At 33.6% G+C, this 24,643-nt stretch overlaps 1 long non-coding RNA gene across 1 annotated transcript in view; it reads right to left on the reverse strand.

The window, feature by feature from the left end:
- Nucleotides 1–4,744: 4,744 nt before the first annotated feature.
- The window catches only part of LOC116423320, a 29,368-nt gene continuing 9,469 nt past the window's right edge, over nt 4,745–24,643 (reverse strand). The window contains exon 3 of the long non-coding RNA XR_004233875.1: nt 4,745–5,715. This is a non-coding gene — a long non-coding RNA (uncharacterized LOC116423320). The remainder of the gene's footprint in view (nt 5,716–24,643) is intronic.

The following is a 24,643-nucleotide window of genomic DNA, read 5'->3' on the forward strand; positions in this document are numbered from 1 at the left end:
AAATGCAACAGAGGCTTCTATTGGGCATCAGAACGTAGACTGATTCAGGGAGACGGGATGAGGGGCTCAGCCCCAGGGCCCAAGACAAAAAATACTTGGGGCATGATGGCAGCCAATGGTGCACCCAGAAAGTGCCTAGAAGTCCAGTACTCAGACATGTCCAATAAACCAGGAAGCCATCTGATGGGAGAAAGGGATTACACAATCAATCATCCAGGAAGCCATCTGATAGAAGAAAGGGATTATAATTGGGGAGAGTAGAGTTGTATGCAGTTGGGACTACTGAGATACCCCCCCTGGAGAGGTAAAATCTGTTCCTCTCCACCCTATGGATCCCTTGCCTCCAGGCAAGTAGGATTGACTATTTCACCTCCTGAGAGTACTTACAAAACAGTGTCCATCCATATACTAATATCCATACACTATTGTGGGAAGCTGGGGAATGTGTAGATAATATCCCAGTCACTAATACAGGTAGACAATGTGTGACATCACCCAGGAGTAGTAGCAGCATCAAGTTTACGGATACAGACTCCTAATAAGCAACCTGGTGATAGTCGTCCAGATTCTGATGCCAAGCAACAAAATCCAGGAATATACTGGACAGCAGCTATAACAGCTAACCAACCTATGCTCACGATCTATATAAATGGCTTACCATTGGAAGGATTGATAGACACAGGTGCAGATCATACAGTCATTAAAGGTGTTAACTGGCCAAAGATTAAGGCAGACACCTACATGCCTGACATAGGAGGATCAATAGCAGCTGAAGTTAGTGTTGCCCCTATGAGATGGACTTTTGAAGGTAAAACAGGAGTTTTTACTCCTTTTATAGTTGAAAAAATCCCTATCAATCTGTGGAGAAGAGACATTTTATAACAGTTAAAATTACAAATGAGTACTTTGGTTTTTTAAGCAGGGCTGCTGTTGAAGTAAGACCCTTCAGCCCAGAAACTCCTAACAATATCTGGCTTAACTCCCCACTTCCCTTTGGTGTTTTTCATCTCCCTTCCTAATAAGTCAGGGATGGGGGAGTGATCACCTCCTTTTTAGTGTTTTCACATCCTTTCCTGAGAAATTGGGGAGGGTGTGACCACCTGTGTTCTAAAACAAAAGAAAGAGAGAGATGTAGAGGGCTGAAACTGGAAAAAAGTATGCTTCAATCAGACAACAGAGCACTTAAGGCTAATTACCTATTCGATGTGAGATAATGGCTCTATATACATATTTAGATGAGATGGTGATGTGATTGCTCTTCTCACCATTGGTGCTCAGGGTTGAGATAATCGTAGGCAAGGATTGGAGGGCTGGGGGAGAGAAGTCAGAGTCACTTGGCTGCAGGACAAAGAGGAGAGAAGTTGGTGACTGCAGACTCCAGAATCCAGGATTCATCTTTGGCAAGCCACATGGCACCTTGCCTGCCTCCTTCACTTCTCCCCCTAAATACTAAGGACTTTGATTTATCCTGACTCTGACTGATCCTGAGTCCTTCCAGGGAGCTAGCCCATACTTTATACTGATAGGATGAGACTTGCCCAGAGGTAAAGTCAAATTGCCAATATATGTCTGACACCGAAGTCAGATACTGCATTGAAGGTCATTTCTTTAACTCCTCTTCCATGTGGTTTCTTATAGCTCCTCCCTCCAGAAATAATCAAATAAGAATATGTTTGTATTTTGTATCAGATAAACGACCTATAAAAGAATCTGAGAAATGAGAAAGATCTTACTAGTGAGCTATACCAGAGAAGGAAACAAAGACCCAGATCAGGGGAATACCTAAACCTTCCATAAAGCTAACAAGCTGCAGAACTATAATTAGAACCCAGGTTCTTTCTGTTTAATCATAGCTGCCAAACCTTTATTATTTTTTTCTGGTTAAGCTCTGTACCCCACTTCCTCAATAAACCCCCCTCCTAAAATTAAAAGAAACAATACCCGTCTGGTTGCCAAATAGAACAAATGTCAAGTCTACTTTCATAGTCTCATCCCCTCAGATCTGTATCTTCTCTATTTTGAGATTATATTTATGTCTGTCCAAACAGATTAAATTAATAACAAAATGGAAGAAATGAGACATCCAAGAAAACAAAGAACTATACTGAGAAACCTCTGAGGAAGTAAGTTTCCAGTTTGTAGTGATTTAAGCACCTATTACTGGTGTAAACTGTCTAGATGTAAGATGCTGTTATAGTTTATTCCAGGACTAAAGAGATAATATCTGATCATTCTGTGTATGGAGTCTTAGATATGCTTCTGTCACTCAAAGTTCTACAAAAGAAGCATAATTTGTGTGTATCTGTGCATTGCCCAGACAGATGGAAGCACAGCAGGCAGGTAAATACTGACATTCTCTTCTATGAATACCTTCAAAAGAAAGGTCAAAGATAAGATGGTGAGCAAAGTGAATGTAGATTAAGCAGAACATCTGCCTAAATGGATAGTAGGAGAAAATATTCGTAGTTTATTCAAATAGAATTCTCTTCTCCGCATTATCAATGAGCATCTGTTTAATTCCCTTTTCTTTGGAGCCTACCATATTAGTTTTCTGATTAAAATTAATCACTTGATAAAGCACAATTAACCACAAGAAATAATGTGCCCCTTTAAAAATTATGAATGTCTTATCATAAAGCAGAAAGGAAAATGTATGTCATTAGAGATGGGCAAATTTAGTTCAGAAGAGTAGAGCATTTTAAAGGAAGCCACCCTCATCTTTATCAACTCATTTTCCCCAGTTTTCAATCTCATTTTGAAGTTTTAGGCAAGGCAGATTGAAGAAGGTTGCTCCCAAGAATTCTGTCCTTTCGTTTAGAGAGAGAAATTTTATTTTGAAAAAAAAAAACAAATAAAATCTGCTCATGGACTGAAAATTAGATAGTTCTAGGACTGGACATCGATTGCTTCAATAAGAGAATGTGATTCTTAGCTATTTCAATAGAGACATTTGGTCTCTATTGAATTCAATAGAGAAATTTGCAGAGACAAATATTTCATTTCTTTTTTTCTTCTTTAATTATTGGGGTAATTGGATTTAGAGATTAACTATATAATGTAATCTTCTCAATTTTGTAGATGAAAAAACTGAACTAAAAAGAAGTGAATTGAGTTTTCTTCTATCTCCCTGGTAAAACATTCAAAGTCAGGTTTCCTGACTCCAAACTCAGTACTTTTTTAACTTTATGCTTCAGCCCTCATCCAATTTCCCCTATACCATGAAACAATCCTTATTTGGACTCCTGGCTTCCAGTTTCTCCTCTGTCAAAGATCTTTCCTTTTCCACTTAGCTGCCAAAAACAAAAACAAACAAAAAACAAACAAAAAGAAATAAAAATTTAAATTTTGCTAAAGCACATATAAACCACTAGGTGGAAGAGTGAAGAGTGATGGAGTCAGGAAGACATCTATCTCCCTAAGTTCAACTCCAACCTCAAACATTTAGTAGCTGTGTGACCCGGTGCTATTCACTTAATTCTATTTGCCTCAGTTTCCTCTTCTGTAAATTGAGCTACAATTACCAAAAAAAAAAAACCTTAAATGGGATCATAGTCAGACTCAATTGTATACATACATCCATATATGTATCTTTATTTTCATTAACTAAAATTTATCAATTTCTTAAAGTATTTAGAAATATTTTACAGAGGAGTCCATAGGCTTTGCCACACTAACAAAGGGGTCCATTAGATTAAAAAAAAGGTTTAGAACCCTTCATCTAAAATACAAAATTTTCAGTTTAGCATTTAAAGGTCTTTACAATTTAGCTCCTGCCTACCATTCAAAAAAAATCGCATTCAATACTCTCCTTAATGTCATTTTAGTCAAAGAAATATATCTGATTCCCTGAATTTAGCATTCCATTTCTGGCCTCAGCACCTTTACCAGTTTTTCCATGTTTTGCCTATGATGGAATTCTTCTTCCATTTTTTAGAAACTCTGTCTTCCTTAATCAAGGCTTAATTAAGGAATCACCTCCTATGGGAAGCCTCTCCTGATAACATTTGGTTTTAGTATTCTCTGCCTTCTCCTCACATTATCATGCCATACTTTGCAATAATATTAACTTATATAATTGTTATTATGTATTTATATGTTAAATGATCCTACTTGAAAGCTCCTTGAGAGCAGGAGTTTATATCTTCTGCCTATCCCCAGCACCTAGCATTTGTCTTGCATATACATAGCAGATTATTGATAAATGTTTATGCTGAAAAGTTCTTGACAATAAAATAAAAAAATGCGAAATTCACAAATAATTAAAAGGATTAAGAGATAATTAAACTTGAGATCCATGAACTTCATTTCTTTTCAAATACTGCATTTAAATATAATAGGTTTCCTTTATAATCTTGTGTATTTTATTTTTAAAATTACTTTAAAAATGGGCCCATAGGCTTCACAGATAGTTAAAGGGGTTCAGGACACCAAAAAAAGATAAAGAAGCCTTATTATAAGATGCAGAACATCTTATAATGTTCAAACTTCATTCCAAGAATTTGTAGTTCTTTTAAAAGTACACTTTAAAGATACTATATACATATATCTGTATATATGTATACTTATATATATATATATATATGTATGTTTCATATGTGTGTGGAGAGAGAGAGATATAGAGATAGTCTAGATAGTACATGTATATTTACTGTACTTAATGTACAGTATTTAATGGGAACCATGGAAGAGTAAGGTAGGGAAGAAAAAAAAAAGAAACTTACATGATAATTTTTTGTATTTTTAATAGAAATTTGAATTTTCATGTATAATCATCTTTTTTATCATACTGTTATAGAAATGCATGCTTTCCCCATAAATTAAGAATAAAATTTATTTTTAAAAAGTACACTTTCATTCACTCTTTTATTAGAACAAATAACAAATTGCAATGCTGAACACATTAGTTAATGTCCCAAGATGCATAATAACTGATTCTTTGTAAGCAGCTGCTGAAGCTTGTTAATGCTGTCAGATATCCCATTTCCACACTGTAGGGCCTTTCCTGGAAGAATATCAATATTTCTGTGATGGACACCCTCAGGGACACTGAACAGTGTATGAGAAGGAGCGTAGAACAAGATGATACACACAAGGAAAGAGTCCATATTTCTCACCTAGCAATATTATAAAATACATGAGTTCGCTTCACATGGAAAGATGTTTTAAAAAAACACACAAATGATTCACCATCATCTAGATTTTGTATTTTATCTGGGCTTCTCTGCACTATTTGTCCGTCCTCATTGACAATTGAATTGTTATTGTTGCTGCTGTTGTTAGAGCAGTCTTGGGTGAACAAACAAAAGCATTTTTAAACAAATAACAATTTACAGTCTCTTCACTCATTGCCAGGCTCCTGATAATTATTAGATAGCTTTTCTGGAGGAAGGAAAGAATGCATGCCAACTGTTTTCAGGTCTATCTTTGGGACATAGTTGTGTAGCAGGAGAAAGGTGTAGACCAACTTTCACATATAAAGTAGTTTTCTGGTTCTGTAGTCTCTTTCAAGCAATGATAGACTCCATAGGCAAAAGCTAGATTAGCACTTTATAGGATGGAGAACTCATTCAAGTCAATCTTATCTAGAATGGGTCAAAATGTAGAGAAAAAGATCCACTCACTGAAGTTCTATTATCATTACAAGCTTGCTTAGGTATACCTGACAAAGTTCCTGCATCTTGATCAAACTGAAAAATTACAGTAGCTCTCAAGAATCTAGAAAGACAAAAAAAAAATCAAAATTAGAGGTATGTTTAGATAAATTAAATCTGTCCTTTGGCTTCACCAAATATCACTAAGTACCATAGAGTTGGAAGAATGGTAGGATTAGAATTAAAAGACTTATCTTGCTTCAATTCTGTCACCTGATAATTTTTGTGACTAGATAGCTCACTAACTCATTAATTCACTGAGCCTCATTTTCCTCTGTAAAATGAAAGGGTTAGACTACATCTAAGATTTCTCTTAACTCTATTATCCTATAATTCTAAAAGTTGATTAATATCTGAGAAGATCTCAGTGTCTTCCTGACAATAGCATGAGGTTATAGGGATAAATGAACTTCATCAGATGTTTTGCTCCTTGAATTAAAGTGGTACCTTTAAAATGCAATCTATGGAAAACAATCTTTCTAGTGAAAATAAAGCTTCCTCAGGACCTTTTCTGTATTAGTATTCAAATCTCCCCAAAACATTATGCCAAATGAAAAATGCTTCGAAGATACAGCAGTCAGATAGATGGCTATCAAATTAACTACCTCTGAATGATCAATATTTAAAGAATATATAGGATTTTTCATGATGCTAGTGCCTTCACATATATCATTCTTTAAAATATGTGTGTATACATATGTATGTCTATCTATAAATATATATGTATACACATATGTGTGCATATACTATGCAGAAATATAAATATATACTGATTTTGCATCTTTTTAAATAACTATTTTTCCTAATAGAAGATTAGCTAATAAACACTTATTAAACAATTAATAGGAATTGTGGAAAGCATAGAGAATATGATGAAAAACAAAACTCTGGCTTTCTCCTTTGGGAACTATATTCTAATAGGGAAAATAACATAGTAAAGCCTGTATAAACTAGCATATATACAAAATATATGGAAAATATGGACCTTTATACAAATAGGTGAGTAATATCAGAGGAAAGAAAAGCAATAGGGGTGAATAGTAGAGAATGCTGGAACCAATGAGGCCCAATGACAACATGAGGGTGATGACTTGACTTATGTGTGAATTGGATTTCAATGACATCAGCCTCACTATCTCCTCCAGAATCATCAAAGTCCAGTAGCAAAACATAACCCAAGGTGAGTAGTAATTGCTCATTATTCAGTGGGTGAGCTTACTATAGATTTAGAGCTAACAGACTTCTTAAAGTTAATTTGGGGAAAGAATCTTGAAGAAGGTCAGATGTGAACTGAGAAAACAAAGGAAAGAAACAAGAAAAATGCAATATTTTGTGTAAGAAAGAGCAAGAAGGCAGTGTCCCTGTATTGTAGTGCATTTGGAAAGAAATAAAACATAACAAGACTGAAAAAAGTAGCAAAGGGTCCAATTGTAATCAACTTTAAAAGCTAAAAAAGTATATATTTGATCTTAAGATAGAAGTAGCCACTGGAGTAGATTTAAAGGGATGGTCAGAATTATACATTAGGAAGATCACTTTGGCAGCTGAGTGAAACATTAACTGGAGTACAGAAAGACTTGAGACAGGGAACTGAATCAGATATCTATTGCCATAGTTAATGTGTGCCAAATGAAGTCAGATCTAAGCTCTTGGAAAAATATCAAGTGTTCATGGGTAGGTCAAGCTAATATAATAAAAATGACAATGCTACTTAAATTAATCTACTTATTCAGTGACATACCAATCAAGGTCCCAAGAAATTACTTTATAGAGCTAGAAAAAAATAATAAAATTCATCTGGAGGAATAAAATGTCAAAAATTTCAAGGGAATTAAGGAAAAAAATGCAAATGAAGGTGGCCTAGCTATACCAGACTTAAAATTATATTATAAAGTAGCAGTGATCAAAACCATTTGGTATTGGCTAAGTAATAAAGTAGTCAATCAGTGGAATAGATTAAGTTTACAGGACAAAATAGTAAATGACTGGTAATCTAGTATTTGACAAACCCAAAGACCCCAGCTTCTGGGATAATAACTCACTATTTTACAAAAACTTCTGGGAAAATTGGAAATTAGTATGGCAGAAATTAGGCATTGACCCACAACTAACATCCTATACCAAGATAAGATTGAAATGGGTTCATGATTTAGACATAAAGAGTAATATTATAAGCAAATTAGAAGAACAAAGGATAGTTTACCTCTCAGATCAGAGAGGAAAGGAATTTGTGGCTAAAGAAGAACTCGAGTACATTACTGAATGAAAAATGGATAATTTTGATCATATTAAGTTAAAAAGTTTTTGTACAAACAAAAACAATGAAGATAAGATTAGAAGGGAAGCAATAAACTGGTGGAGGGATTTTACATTCAAGGGTTCTTATAAAAGCCTCATTTCTAAAACATACAGAGAATGGATTCAAATTTATAAGAATTCAAGATATTGTCCAATTGATAAATGGTCAAAGGATATAAACAGATAATTTTCAGATGATGAAATTAAAACCATTTCTAGCCATATGAAAAGGGTATTCTAAATCGCTATTGATCATAGAAATGCAAATTAAGACAACTCTGAGGTAATACTACACACCTGTCAGATTGGCTAAAATGACAGGAAAAGATAATGATGAATGTTGGAGCGAATGTAGGAAAACTGGGACATTAATACATTAGTGGTGGAATTGTGATCAAATTTAAATGCTGAAAAAGTATATATTTGATCTTAGACATAATAAGTGGCCACTGGAGTTAATTGAAAGGGAGGGTTAGAATTATACTTTAGGAAGATCAGCCATTATGGAGAGCAATTTGGAACTCGGTTCAAAAAGTTTTTAAACTGTGAATACCCTTTGACCCAGCAGTGTTACTACTGGGCTTATATCCGAAAGAGATCTTGAAGGAAAGGGACCGCATGTGCAAAAATATTTGTGGCAGCCCTTTTTGTAGTGGCAAGAATCTGGACATTGAATGGATGCCCATCAGTTGGAGAATGGCTGAATAAGTTATGGTATATGAATGTTATGGAATATTATTATTCTATAAGAAATGATCAGCAGAATGCTTTCAGACAGGCCTGGAGAAACTTAGATGAAGTGATGATAAGTGCAATGAGCAGAGCCAAAAGATCATTATACACAGCAACAGCAAGTTGGCTCTCATCAACAACAAGATGATTCAAGCCAGTTCCAAAGGTCTTGTGATGAAGAAAGCCATCTGCATCCAAAAAGAAGACAGTGGTAACTGAATGTAGACCACAAGGTAGTATTTTCACTTTTTGTTGTTTGCTTGAATTTTGTTTTCCTTCTCTTTTTTTCCTTTGTGATCTGATTTTTCTTGTGCAGCATGATATTTGTGGAAATATGTATAGAAGAATTGCACATGTTTAATATTGGATCACTTGCTCTCTAGAGGAGGGGGGGAAAGGGAGAGGAAAAATTAGAACACAACAGAGTTGTCTTAATTTGCATTTCTATGCTCAATAGCGATTTAGAGTACCTTTTTCATATGGCTAGAAATGGTTTTAATTTCTTCATCTGAAAATTATCTGTTTATATCCTTTGACCATTTATCAATTGGACAATATCTTGAATTCTTATAAATTTGAATCCATTCTCTGTATGTTTTAGAAATGAGGCTTTTATAAGGCTTTTGTAAGGATGAATATTAAAAACTATTTATGGATATATTTTGAAAATGAAAAGCTTTAATTAAAAAGAAAGACAATTTAGGTAGAATTGTCATTTTTATTACATTAACTCAGTCTACCTGTGAGCAAGTGATATTTTTCCAATTGTTTAGATCTGACTTTATTTGTATGAGATGTAATTTGTAATTGTGTTGTGATTGTTATTTTATATTGAATTTTTTTCCATGGATTATATATTCTAATCCATATGAAGATGCTTAATGATATCCTGCAAAAAGATGAAACTTGACCTTTTGTTTTTCTTCTTCCACTTTTATATCTGCTTTTTTGAATATATAAAACACATTGTTCAAGAGTCTTAGTAGATGAAAGCTATATATTGACTTGTAAAACCAGACATTCACATTATTTGTTTCATTATGTCTTTGTTTATTGATTATACATAAAATGGTGCTTCTAGTTCATTATCCTGAATTTGTTAATTCTGATTATAGTTAATATATATTATATATGTCATATATATATAATATATATATATATATACATATATAGTAGGTGGGGTTGTTTGAATGTGCCTTGGAATTTGCTTTAAGGAACTAATAGAGACAAAATAAATACTTGACATAAAAAATAGTTCATGTATGCTATGTTGAGGGACTGATGCAAGCAAAATTGTGGTTACAAAGTAAGACTTATATGATAAATGTTGTGAAGGCAGAAATGATAAGATTCAACAACCAAGTAGATAAGTAGGAACGATTGTGAATGTGAGTAAGGGGTCAAAGATGACATTTAGGTTATAAGCATGGGGGACTGGGAGGATGGTTGTGCCTCTGAGAGCAACAGTAAAATTGGGAAAGTGGAGTGTCTGGGAGATTTGGACATAAATTGAGTTTGAAATAGCTACAGGACATTCCATTTGAAATATATAGTAACTGTGGGCAGAGCCAAGATGGCTGAGAGTTGACAAGATTAACATGAGCTCTGCCTGAGCTCTTCCTGGTTACCCTCAGATCAACACCAGATCAAACTTCTGAATGGATATTAGAATGACAGAACCCTAAAATATTTGGAGTATAAAAAATTTCCAGCAGAAGTTATTTTGGAAGAACTTTAGGAAGGGTCTGTCACAGGCAATTGGGGATGGGGGTGGGGAAGTGGTTGCAGACCAGCATGGTCAGTGCAGAAACAGAGCAATGCAGTGCAGGGAAACCCAGGACAGAGAATCTTCCAAGCACTGGGGAATCTAGTGGGAGACTTGTAGCCAAAATACAGCAGCAATTAATACCCTGCCCTGTTACCCACGCAGGACTGGAAGGAAGTCGGAAGCTCTAGTCCCAGTTCAGCATGAAGCTTTTCTGTAGAGGAAGTTTGGGCCACTCTCCCCTTTGCCCTAAGTGCTGACCTCAACCTTTAAAAAATGAGCAAAAAAGCAAAAAGAGCTCTGACTAAAGACAGCTTTGATGTATACAGAGAACAGATCTCAAAGGCTGAGGACACTAAAGGCAAAACATCTCCAGATGAAGCCTCAAAGAATGATATAAATTCATCTCCATCTCACAAAACTCTGTTGGAAGAATTCAAAAAGTATCTTAAAAGAGAGTTAGAAGAAAAATGGGAAAGGGGAATGAGAGCACTGGAAAAGGAAACACAGAAATTATCTAAAGAAAATCACTCCTTAAAATAGTTTTGGGGAAATGGGAAAAGAAAACAACTCCTTGAAAAACAGAATTTCTGAAATGGAAAAAAATAATCCAATGAACAAAACAATTCATTTAAAAGTTCAGTTAGCCAAATACAAAAGGAGATTAAAAAAAAAACTAACTGAAGAAAATAATTTACTGAAAATTAGAACTAAATGAAAGGAACCAAATGACTCAATGGGACATCAAGAATCAGTTAAACCAAAACCCCCAAAATGAAAAAAGTAGATGAAAATATAAAATACTTCATTAGAGTAAAGATAAAAGACTGGAGCAAAATCTATTATGATTTAGCTGAAGTAAAAAAAAAAAATAAATCAAGGGTAGCAATCCTGATCTTAGATAAAGCAAAAGCAAAAATATATCTAATTCAAAGAGATAAAGAAGGAAGCTACATCTTACTAAAGGATACATAGACAATGAAGTAATATCAGTACTAAATGTATATGCACCAAGTGGTATAGCATCCAGGTTCCTAGAGAAGAAGTTAAGAGAGCTACAGGAAGAAATAGACAGCAAAACTATACTAGTAGGGGATCTCAATCTTGCTTTATCAGAACTAAGTAAATTAAACCACAAAATAAAAAAGTAAACAGAATTTCAGAAAAGTTAGATAAAATAGATCTTTGAAGAAAATTGAATGAAGACAGAAAGGAATATATTTTTGTTTCTCAGTGATACATGAAACCTATACAAAAATTGACCATGTATTAGAGCATAAAAACCTCAAAATCAAATGCAAAAAGGTAAAAATAGTAAATGCATCATTTTCAGATCATGATGTAATAAAAATCACGTGAAATAAATGGCCAGGAGAAAATAGGCAAAAAATTAATTGAAAACTAAATAATCTAATGCTAAAGAATAGGTGAGTGAAAGAACAAATCATAGACAAAATCAATAATTTTATCTAAGAGAATGACAATAATGAGAAAACAGACCAAAATTTATGGGATGCAGCTAAAGCAGTTTTGGGGGGAAGTTTTATATATCTAGAGGCTTACTTGCATAAAACAAAGAAAGGTAAATGACAAGTTAAAAAAAAAAACAATTAAACACCAAATTTGAAATTCTGAAAATAAAAGGGGAAATTAATAAAATTGAAAATAAAAAAACTATTGAATTAATAAATAAAACTAAAAAGAAAACAACAAAGCATTAGCTAATTTGATTAGAAAAATGAAAGAAGAAAATCAAATTATTAGTGTCAAAAATGAAAAGGGTAAACTTTCCACCAATGAAGAGGAAATTAGAGCAATAATTAGGAGATATTTTGCCCAACTGTATGACAATAAATCTGATAATCTAAGTGAAATGGATGAATACTTACAAAAATATAGATTGCCCAGATTAACAGAGGAGGAAATAAATTATTTAAATAGTCCCATTTTAGAAAAAGAAATAGAACAAGCTATTAATCAACTCCCTAACAAAAAATCTACAGGGCTAGATGGATTTGCATATGAATTCTACCAAACATTTAAAGAGCAATTAATCCCAATACTATGTAAACTACATGAAAAAATAGGGAAAGAAGGAATCCTACCAAATTCCTTTTATGACACAGATATGATGCTGATACCTAAATCAGGACAGGTGAAAACAGAGAAAGGAAATTATAGATGACTCTCCCTAATGAATATTGATGCGAAAATCTTAAATAAAATATTAGCAAAGAGATTACAGCAAGTTATCCCCAGGACAATACACCATGACCAAGTAGGATTTATACTACGAATTCAAAGCTGGTTCAATACCAGTAAAAGTATTAGCATAATTACCTATATCAAAAACCAAACTAATAAAAATCATATCGTTATATCAATAGATGCAGAAAAAGCATTTCGAGTCATATAAAAAATGCTCTAAATCACTATTGATCATTTATAGTGATATGAAAAAATGCTCTAAATCATTATTGAGTAGAGAAATGCAAATTAAAACCACTCTGAGGTACCACTACACACCTCTCAGAGTGGCTAAGATGACAGTAAAAGACAATGATGAATGTTGGAGGGAATGTGGGAAAACTGGGACACTGAATCATTATTGGTGGAGTTGTGAACTGATCCAATCATTCTGGAGAGCAATATGGAACTATGCTCAAACTGTGCATACCCTCTGATCCAGAAATGTCTCTACTGGACCTATATCCCAAAGCAATCATAAGGACCTACATGTACAAAAATGTAACAATCTTTTTTTGTAATGACAAGGAATTAGGCACTGAGTGGCTAGGCATCAGTTAGAGAATGGTTGAATAAGTTATGGTATATGAATGTTACAGAATATTTATTGTTCTGAATGAAATGATCAGCAGGATGATTTCAGAGAAACATGGTGAGTAAAACTAAGAGAACTTTGTACACAGCAACAAGATTATACAATGATCAATTCTGATGGACATGGCTCGTTTCAGCAGCAAGATGATTCAGGATAGTTCCAATAGTCTTGTAATGAAAAAAGCCATTTGCTTCCAGAGGACTGTGAGAACTGAGTGTGGATCACAACTTTGTATTTTCACTTTTTTTGATGTTTTTGCTTGCATTTTGTTTTCTTTCCCATTTTTCCATTTTTGATCTCATTCTTCTTGTGTAGCATGATAATTGTGGAAATATGTATAGAAGAATTGCATATGTTTAATATATATTGTATTCCTTGCCATCTAAGGAAAGGAATGGGAGGAAGAGAGGGAGAAAGAAATTTGGAACCCAAGGTTTTGCAAGGGTGAATGCTGAAAATTATCCATACATATATTTGGAAAAGAAAAGGCTTTAAAATAAATTTATAGTAAATTGGTGATTAAAGACTGGAAGTCAGAAGAGATGTTAGTGTAAGATAAATAGATTTCAGAATATTGAGCAGAGACATAATAATAGGAGCTAATATGATCACCAAATGAGATGCTATAAAAGTGGATAGTTTCTTAGGAAATATTCAAAGTCAGTAGGCATGATATTGAGGAAGATCCTGCAAAACATATTAAGAAGTAATCAGATATGTTAGATGAAAACCAGGAGAGAACAGTGTCAAAAAAATCTAAAGAGGTAAGACTATGCTAGAGAAAAGTGTCATTGACAGGGTAGAAAGCTACAGAAAGGTCAAATTGGGTTAGGATTGGAGAAAGACCTTTTAAGATTTGGCACAAACACATACTAAATTGTTCTTATTGGGAAATAGGAATGGATAAAATTTGGAAGAGAGATATTCCGGCAATTCCAAAAACAAGAAATATCACAAGATACAAGTAGGAAAAGCAATCTACCCCTCTTCGTTAAAGTGTTATTTTCAGTTGTGACCTCATGTACATGGACAAGGTTTTAACCTGGGAAAGAGAGAGCTAACTCCTTTATGTTGTTGGAAGTGGCTCTTATTATCTCTTTTTATTTGCTATCTCCAAAAAATCAACAGTCATTCTTTTGGACAAAGTACTTGTAGAACAGTTCACTTATCAATCTGGAAAGTAAAATTCTTCCACAAAGATATGGAACTGCCATATGAGATTTGGGGTTATATTCCCTTCCCATTTTTTCAACTTTTTAATTGACTTTTATTTCAATTTTTCTAGTAAGCATTTATTTTCTTTTTCATTTCTACCCTCCTGTTAGAAAAAAATTAAGAACTATGAATTGTCAAGTTTTGTCTAATTATGAATTGTCAAACAAAACAATTCTCAAATTGGTCATATCCCAAAATACATTTTCATTATGCCTCTTGAGTCCATCACCTCTGTTAGGAGCTAAGTAACATGACTCATCATCAGTCCTCCAGGATGGTGGTTGATAATAGTTTTGATTGAAGTTCTTGAGTTTTTCAAAGGTATTTGTCTTTACAAATATTGTTATATTATAAATTTGTTCTTTGATTTTGTGCATTTTACCAATTAATAATAGCATTCACATATTTCCATGTCATTCTTTTAAAATCAATAATGGTTCTGTACATTCAGAATATATAATTTGTTTGAACAATATTCAATTTATCAGGATCCTGTTACTTTCCAATTCTTTGTCATTGCAAAAAGTGCTACTATGAATATTTTTGCATATAATGTGGTTTCTTTTTCTATTCTTTTTGGGTATAGGCCCAATAGTGGTATTGATAGATCAAAAGATATGTACATTTCAGCTCCACCAACAGTGCATCAATGCACCTATTTCCTCTCGGGCCCTCCAAAATTTCTTTATCAACTTTACAATCTGAATGATGAAACATGGAATTTCAGTTTTTGGAGTTTCATCTAGCTATTGATTACTTGTACTTCTTTTGAAACTACCTGTCACATAATCATTTATCAAATGAGTTATAGCTCTTTATCTTATAAATTTGAATCAATTACTTATACATCTTGGAAATGAAACCTTTATCAGAGATAGTTACTGCAAAGGGATTTTCCCCTAGTTGACTATTCTCCTTCTAATTTTAACTTAATTAAGAATATTATCCTTACTGACCAAAGATCAAGTAGTTCTGTACTATGTTAGGGTTTTCTTCCCAGTAGAGTCATAAGATTTAAAGTTATCCAGGCATATCAAATGATCTGTGTAATGTTTTGTTATACCTAGTTCTTTAATTGAAAACTATATTTAATTCTATTAGGAGTTATGATAATTAGTTTAAGAGTAGATAGATGGACCCAAACTTTCTCCTGCAAAGATACTATTTTTCTATCAATTTTTCTTGATATTTTTGTGCTGGCAATGATCCTAGAAATTTTTCGCATGGACCTCAAATACTAAAACATTTTCTCTGCTTGGAAGTATTTAGGATATTTGCAGTTTATGACTAAACCATAAGTTCAAAACTGAGTCAAAATCTTTGTTTATCGATAAAGAAAATGCAAATGTTTTGACATATTTGACATTATTGACACTTGTTTAATAAGCACTCAATTGATAATGATTCATTCTTTGCATCCCTAAGACATTTTGACACCATTCTATTTTTTGGCTTCTCAACCAATATTATTGTTTTCTTGAGTTTAGAAATTTCTTTGTAATTCTGACATAATGGATCAAACAAAAAATTTAAAGTCAAGAAATCATGAATTCACTTTTTTTCTCAAATACTTCACTAGCTGTGTGACCTTAGGCAATCTTAGATTGTTTCCTCACCTACAAAATGAGGATAACAGTAGCATTGTAGACATTTAATGTTCAACCTGTCCAAAACTGAACTCCTAAACCTTCCCTCTTTTTATATATTACTTACATCTTTCCAATCATAGACTCATAACTTAAGTGTTACCCTTGACTCCTCACTCTCTCACATCCTGTTCCCAATCTGTTGCCAAATTCTATCATTTCTATCTTCCAAATAGCTCTCAGATAAATAGAAAGAGACATAGATACCTGTAGAAATAGAAATGGTAGGGGTAGAGGTATAGAGATAGAAATATTTGAATATAGACTCCCTTTCTCTTCTGACATAGTAACTACTTTACATCTCTCATCACGTCATACCTGGAATACTGTAGTAAACTGATATCTAGTCTCCCTACCTCAAGTCTTCTCATTCAGCTGTCAAATCAATCTCCCTAAAGTACAGGTATGATCATGTTACATCCCTATTCAATCATCTCCCCATCAACTATGGATTAAATATTAAATTTTCTGTTTGATATTCAAATTCCTGATTCCTTTCTACCATGCCAATCTTCTTATAACTTACTCTTCTCAAATCTCTAGGAGCTAGTGGGTGGTGCAGTGGGTAGAGCACTGGGCATAGAGTCAGAAAAACTGAAATTCGAATCCAGCCTCAGATACTTATCAGCTGTGTGACCCTAGGAAAGTCATTAAGCTCTGTCTATCTCAGTTTCTTCAAATATAAAATGGGAATGCTAATTGCACCTACCTCTTGTACCAGGTTGTTGCAAGAATCAAGTGATATAATATATAAAGCACTTAGCAAAGCATTTGGTATATAATAGGTATTTAACAAATGCTTGTTTCCTTCCATCCACATACTCTTATGATTCAATGTCACCTTGAAGTTTCTTACATGTAACACTCTTTCTCCAAGATTCCTAGCATTTCCACAGGCTGCTCCCCATATCTGGAACTCTTTCCCTTTTCCATTTCCTAGCTTCCCTATCATTCCTTTAAGTCTTACTTGAAATCCAACCTTCAGCAATAAGTCTTCCCTGATGCTAATTCTTCTTTAATCTTAATGCTTTGCCTCTGTTGATTATCTCCAGTTTATCCTTATACTGCTTGTTTGTACATAATTGTTTGCATGCTGTCTCTTCTATTAGACTGTGAGCTACTTCAGAACATGGATTACCTTTTTCCTTTCTTTGTATACTCAGTATTTAACACAATACCTAGCACAGAAAAGGCACTTAATAATACCAGTTAACAGAAACCCAGTTCACAGGATTATTAGGATCAAAGGAGATAACATTTGTAAAGACATTGTACACCTTAAAGAGCTATATAAGTGCTAACTATTATTGGCATGTGAATGCTTAATATAAAAAATATAAACATGAAATTAACTTAATTTTAAGAGGTGATTGTCTCATTTTTAAATATTTGTGCCCATTGTGATGGGATCAGACTTTCATCAGAGAGAAATGTGGTAAAGTGAATTGCTAGCTATTCGTGTGCCACTATGAAGCATATGAACCATTAATTATGGATTGTATCTGGCCCCACAGCTTTCCAATTTTGTAAAGAAGCTAGAGTTTCAATCACCTCCTTTGATGCAACCATTCTGTCACTGATTATATTAACCATATGCAAGCTTTCTGCTTCACATTTGATCCAACTTGCATTTTCATTGTATTGGAATTCTTTGGACCATATGGACAACCAGAAATTGCTCACTTCCTCATTTTTTTCAGTTCTCTGTCTCCTCTAATCTAATAGTATCTAATCTCTAGTATATCTATAATTGATAAAGAAGTATTTATTTCATTCTTTATGCTGCTTATACACCTTGTATAATTTTAACCATTTGCCATTCTTTTTCAAAAGTTAAGGATATCAAGAATTTCTGACATACTGATATTGATATATATATATATATATATATATATATATGTGTGTGTGTGTGTGTGTGTGTGTGTGTGTGTCTGTGTGTGTGTGTACACATATGTATATATACATACATACACAAACACACACATGGATGGCCACTGGATCAGTAGCAGCAGTACCATTATTGTTTTTCCTCTATATAAAGTTGTCCTAAGACAAGTTTCTATTGTGATAAACATTTGTTTTCTGTCTTCCATCCCAGAGGTATTTTTCCTCTCCTCTTTAAGAAGACATCACTGTGTCTGAATTTTCTTCTGTGTATCTGCTAACTTTAGATGTATCTTCCAATGGCTTTCTTCACATATTCAATAGTTTTCTCAAGTCAATTCTGACATAGTATTTTAGATCTGTCCTTAGAAATATACTTAGTTTGGTTTCAAGGAAACCAAAGGATAGTCAAAGTACAACTCTATTCCTTTCTCCAACCAAGTTAACAGACCTATTGAAATATATCAACAGAGATGCCACTGAGAACCCTTGCTTTATAGACTCACTGGAACCATCCTTGTTAAAAAAAAAATACAGTAGCTCCCAGAGCAACATAGATGATACATATTTCATTCTGCTCTCATATAGTTTAAATCTTTTCATCTAGATCTCTATTTTTCCTTGTAGTTTGAGGCATATATGAATATATTTGGGATGCAAGCAACCATTAAAAACAGCAACAACAACAACAATGCTGGATTTAGCTTGGATTGATGGTTTAATTCCAGTACAATCTATTGCTTAAGATTTCAGGATATTTTGAGGTTTGATATGGTACAGGAATTATATGTACATATGTGTGTATATATGTATATATATGAGTATATATATATGTATGTGTACATATATAGTATATGTAGTACAGGAATTTGTTATTCATCAGGCAATTGTAGCCTTCTAAAGTATAATTCTTGTTCCCCAGATCATATTTTGCTAGATATTTGATAGGTGCTGAACTTTAAAAGCTTGTAGTAAATGTGTTGTATATTTTCTAGAGTTTCTTTGAATGATCTATTTTATTAAGTTCAGCCTTCTTAAAAATAATCCTACTGTAATGTCTAGTGTCAGTGACTTAGTCCTAAATTGTCATTATAAACCAACCCATTTTCCACAAACAGATCTGTACGACTATGTCATTTTTAGCACTCTTTTCAACATTGAAGATTCGAATTCATACAGATATCATGGAGGTTTTTTTCTCATTCTTGGACAATAGATGTCTTATACATTTCATTTGGAGTAAGCCTACTTTTGACTTAATATAACAGATCCAATAGCATGTACCTGTTATCATACTTTATTATTGCACAAGGATATAAAGTTTAGTATTCCAGAATAATTTTTAAAGGCTTCTGACATTATCATGTGCTCAAAAAAAATGTTTACCAATCTCCCCTCCCCCACCCCCCGTTTTTTACTGAGAACGCATAAATTTTCCTATTGGTGCTATACACTGATATGACCTGAATTTCATTAATATAATATAGATTTTACTGAGATTTTTTCCAAATCTTTTAAAATTTTAGTTCTGAAAATATACAATAAGACTGCTGTTGTATAAGTATTAGCTACCTTAAAAATATTCTTCTCATTTAGCTTTGATTTCAGGATGCCAGTTAGTTTCCTAATGCATTCAGTCAAAGACTTTGCTTTCACTGTTTTCTGCTTAAATTGTTCAGCCTGAGGAACCCAAATAATTATTTTTGGTTTTATCTTCACTCCATTCAATCATTATAACCTCTGGTTCAAACTTGAAGTATTCAGGTTTATCTTATTTTCACATATTTTTAGAATTTTAGAATTTATATTTTGTTGGGTTTAACTGACATTTCGATATCACTCAAATTCCATAAGGTAAAAAACCTATTTCATGTGTTTTTGGTAAATCTATTCATCTAAACTAACATTCATTCGAATCTCTTCTATCTTTATGGACTAACTTCCTTCAGAAAGGAATTTACAATCAATGTTTCCTCTTCATCTCTTTTAATTCTCTTCTTAACTTCTTGTATTCTGTCTTTCAACTTCATCAATCAACTAAAATCATTCTATTCAAAGTTACTAATGATTTCTTCACTTACAAATTTAATGATCATTTCTTACTTTTCATCCTTTTTGATGTTTCTTCAGTCTTTAATAATGATGATCATCATAAAAAAAGGGAAGAGGACCTATGTGTGCAAAAATGTTTGTATCAGCTCTTTTTGTAGCGGCAAGAAACTGGAAACTAAGTGAATTCCCATTAGTTGGGGAATGGCTGAATAAGTTATAGTATATGAATGTTACAAAACATTATTGTTCTATAAGAAGCAATCATCAGAAAGGCCTGGAGAGATTTACATGAAGTGATAGTAAGTGAAGTAGAACCAGGAGAAATTGTGCACAGCAACAGCAAGATTATACAATGATCAATTCTGATGGATATGGCTCTTTTCAACAGCAAGATGATTCATGCCACTTCCAGTGGTCTTATGATGAAGAGATCCATCTGCATCCAGACTGTGGGGACTGAGTGTGGATCCCAACATAGAATTTTCACCTTTTTTATTGTTGTTTACTTACATTTTGTTTTTTTCTCATTTTTTTCCTTTTTTTCTGATTTTTCTTGTGGACCATAATAATTGTGGAAATGTGTATAGAACAATTGCTCATCTTTAACATATTGGATTACTTGCCAAGTAGGAAAGGGGATGGGGAAAGGGAAGGAAAAAATTGGAATACAAGGTTTTGCAAAGGTGAATGCTGAAAATTATCTATGTATACGTTTTGAAAATAAAAAGCTTTAATTTTAAAAAAAAGAGAAAATATCTTTGTATATAAGTTGAGGTGGTTGTGGATGGTTTTGAATCTATTCATATTGAATAAATTTCACATCTTATTAAAAAAAAGCCAAAGTTGATCTTCTAGAAACTCTCTCTTTAGTTTTTGTGACACTTCTCCCTCAAGGTCTTCTTCCATGTATGTGATCACTCCTTATCAGTTTTATTTGCTGGATCTTCACCAATTTTAGATCCATTAAATGAAGATATCCTCTAAGTCTCCTTCCTGAACCAAGATTTTGAGCTTAAGTAACTGGGAAGATTGTATGGCTCTCTATAGTAAGAAGGAAGAAAGTTAATGAGTTATTGTTTTGGTTATATTGTTTGAGACCTTGATGTCACCTTTTACAACTAACTCTAACTTATCTTATATATTTAATAGTTTGCCAAGTTTTGTTGTTTCTACCTTCAAAAAATCTCCCAGATGAAGCCTCTTCTCTTTATTCTCATATTTGACACTTGGTTTAGGTACTTATCTTATGATGCTCAGATTCCTATAATAACCCTGATTGGGCTTTCTGCTTCCAATCTCTTATCCTCTACTTACCTGCCAAAATGATCTTCCTAAAGTAAAAGTCTGATGATTTCACCTTCTCCTCTACTCAGAAAGCTGAGTAGAGCACATAAAGTGAGGAAAAGTTGCAAAAAACAAAACAAAAAAAAAAACAAAACATGGTATATAGAACTTGGTTGTGCAGCAAGAAATCACAAAAACAAGAAATTCAGAGAAATGTAGGAAGATTTGTATTAATGCATGTGAAATAAGAATCATAGAACAGTATACATAATAATCCAAATTAATCAGTAAAAGGAAGTTAAATTCTACTTAAAAGAAGAACCAATGATGGCCCTGGAGAATAATGAAATATGTCTCCCTCAACATAGCTAAATTCTTTTTTTAAATAACAGCTTTTAATTTTCAGAATACATGCAAAGGTAGTTTTCAACATTTGTCCTTACAAAACCCTGTGTTCAAAATTTTTTCTCCCTCCTTTCCTCCTTTTCCCCTTCCCTAAAACAGCAAGCAATCCAATATATGTTAAACATGTGCAATTCTTCTATACATATTTCCATATTTCTCATGCTGCAAAACAAAAATCAGAGCAAAAAAGAAAAGAAATAAAAAGCAAGCGAACAACAACAAAAAAGTGCAAATACTATGTTGTGATCCACATTCATTTCCCATAATCATCTTTCTAGATGGAAATGGCTCTTTCCATCACAAGTCCATTGGAATTGCTCTGAATCACCTCACTGATGAAAAGAGCCAAGTCCATCACAATTGATCATCACATAATCTTGTCATTTTGTACAATATTGTCTTGATTCTACTCACTTCATTTAGTGTTTGGTCATGTAAGTCTCTCTAGGCCTCTCTGAAATTGTCTTGCTGATCATTTCTTATAGAATAACAACATTCTATAATACATACACCATAACTTCTTCAGCAATTCCCCAACTGTTTGGCATTCTGTTCAACTGACCACTACTAAAAGAGCTTCTACAAACATTTTTGCAAATGTGGGTCTTTTCCCTTTTTTATGATGTATTTAGGATACAGACCCAGTAGAAACACTGTGGGATCAAAGAGTATGTATAGTTTCATACCCCTTTGGGCACAGTTCCACATTGCTTGGTTTGATACATAATGGTTGGATCAGTTTACAACTCCACCAATAAGGTATTAGTGTCCCAGTTTTCCCATAAATCCTTCAACATTTGTCATTATCTTTTCCTATCATCTTAGCCAATCTGAGAGGTGTGTAGTGATAGCTAAGAGTTATCTGAATTTGCATTTTTCTGATTCAATAGTGATTTAGACACTATTTATGACTAGAAATGGTTTTAATTTCTTTATCTGAAAATTGTCTGTTTATATCCTTTGACCATTTATCATTTGGAGAATGGCTTGTACTCTTGTAAATTTGAGTCAATTCTCAATATTTTAGAAATGAAGCCTTTATCAGTACCCTTGAATATAAATTTTTTCCAAATTTACTGCTTCCCATCTAATCTTGGCTGCATTGGTTTTGTTTGTACAAAAACTTTATAATTTTATAGAATCAAAAATTATCCATTTTTCATTTCATAATGTTCTCTAGCTTTTCTTTGGCCTTAAATTTCTTCATTCTGCACAGATCTGAGAGGTAGACTATCCTTTGTTCTCCTAATTTGCCTATAGTATCACCCTTTATGTCTAAATCATGAACCCATTTCAACCTTATCTTGGTATATGATGTTAGTTGTTGGTCAGTGCTTAGTTTCTGCCATACTATTTTCCAATTTTTCCTGCAATGTTTTTTACATAGTGAATTTTTAATCCCAGAAACTGGAGTCTTTGGGTTTATCAAACACTAGATTACTATAGTCACTGACTATATATATATATATAGGTGTCTTGTGCACCTAATCTATTCTGCTGATTGACTACTCTTATTTCTTAGCCAGTACAAAATGATTTGGATGGAGCTACTTTACAATATAGTTTTAGGCTTTATAGTTTAGGTTTTACAGATAGGCATGGCCAAATTCTTCTGAAATAGAATTTTATATCAAAGCAGATAAGTAGCACAGTGGAGAGAGTACCCATTCTTCCTGAGTTTCTCAGTTTCCTCATCTATAAAATAAGCTGGAGAAGGAAATGGCAAAGCACTCTAGCATCTTGCCAAGAAAACCTCAGAGTCATAGAGTTAGAAATGGTTAATAATGACTGAATAACAAGAGACTCTCATATCAGGTACTTTTTCATCATGGGAGAGAGGGGGGAGAACTAATTCAACAGGGAAGGATATTTTTTTCCTGGAAATGATTATAAGATACAAATAAAATGCATCATAAAATGTATATAAGGGATAAGAGAAAACAAATCACCTCAATCTTCTGTCCTGCTATGATAGTAAAAAAAAAAATAGTCTAGTACCTACTTAAGCCATTTGAGAATCAGTTGTCAGGACTTTCATCCAACATCAGACTCAGTCTTTCCCAGTGGAGAAATCATTTGACCTCTATATCCCCCATTGCCCCTAATCTCAGCAAAAGAGATTATCAGACTCCTTGTGAAGCACTCAGAGGCCCTTAGATAAATGAAACAGACACTAAGTACAAAGAACGATCATTATTATGGCCACAGAGCACTCTATCTTCCTTAGTTATAAAAGAGAAGTTAGTTTTCATTGAGTTTCATCCCCTCCCCTTTGCAGTACAAGTGTGTTTCATTAAACCATGATTTCCTTCCTTCCTTCCCTCTCTCCCTTCCTTCCCTCCCTCTTTTCCTCCCTCCCTCTTTCCTTTCCTTCCTCCCTCTCTTCCTCCCTCCCTCCCTTCCTCCCTCCTTTTCTCCTTTCTTCTTTCCTTCCTTCTCTCCCTCCTTCCCTTTCTCCTTCCCTCCTTCCCTCCTTTTTTCCTTCTTTCCATCGTTTCTTCCTTCTTTCCTTCATTCATTCCTTCTTTCCGTCTGTCCTTTCTTCCTTCCTTCCTTCCCTTTCTTCCCTCTGTCCACATAAGATATCATACCCTTACCTACAGATGCCCTTAAAAGCTGCTGCTTCCTTTTCTTTTGCACCTCTGAAGCTTCCCAAGATTTATCTTGAAGTTTACTGAGAGAAACCACTGTCCATCAATTCATGGACTGCCAGCTAGTCTAACTAATAAATTGATTATTAATTACCCAGAAACTCTGTCAGGGTTTCTCATTCATAACAATTGATTGCCCAGACTTAAATGATGGGGAAAATGTTAATAATCTAGATTTCTTAAGGACCATGCCTTAAATCAAAACCAATCTGGTTCTC

The sequence above is a fragment of the Sarcophilus harrisii genome, chromosome 4 (genome assembly GCF_902635505.1).
Source record: "Sarcophilus harrisii chromosome 4, mSarHar1.11, whole genome shotgun sequence".
NCBI classification, from domain to species: Eukaryota; Metazoa; Chordata; class Mammalia; order Dasyuromorphia; family Dasyuridae; genus Sarcophilus; species Sarcophilus harrisii.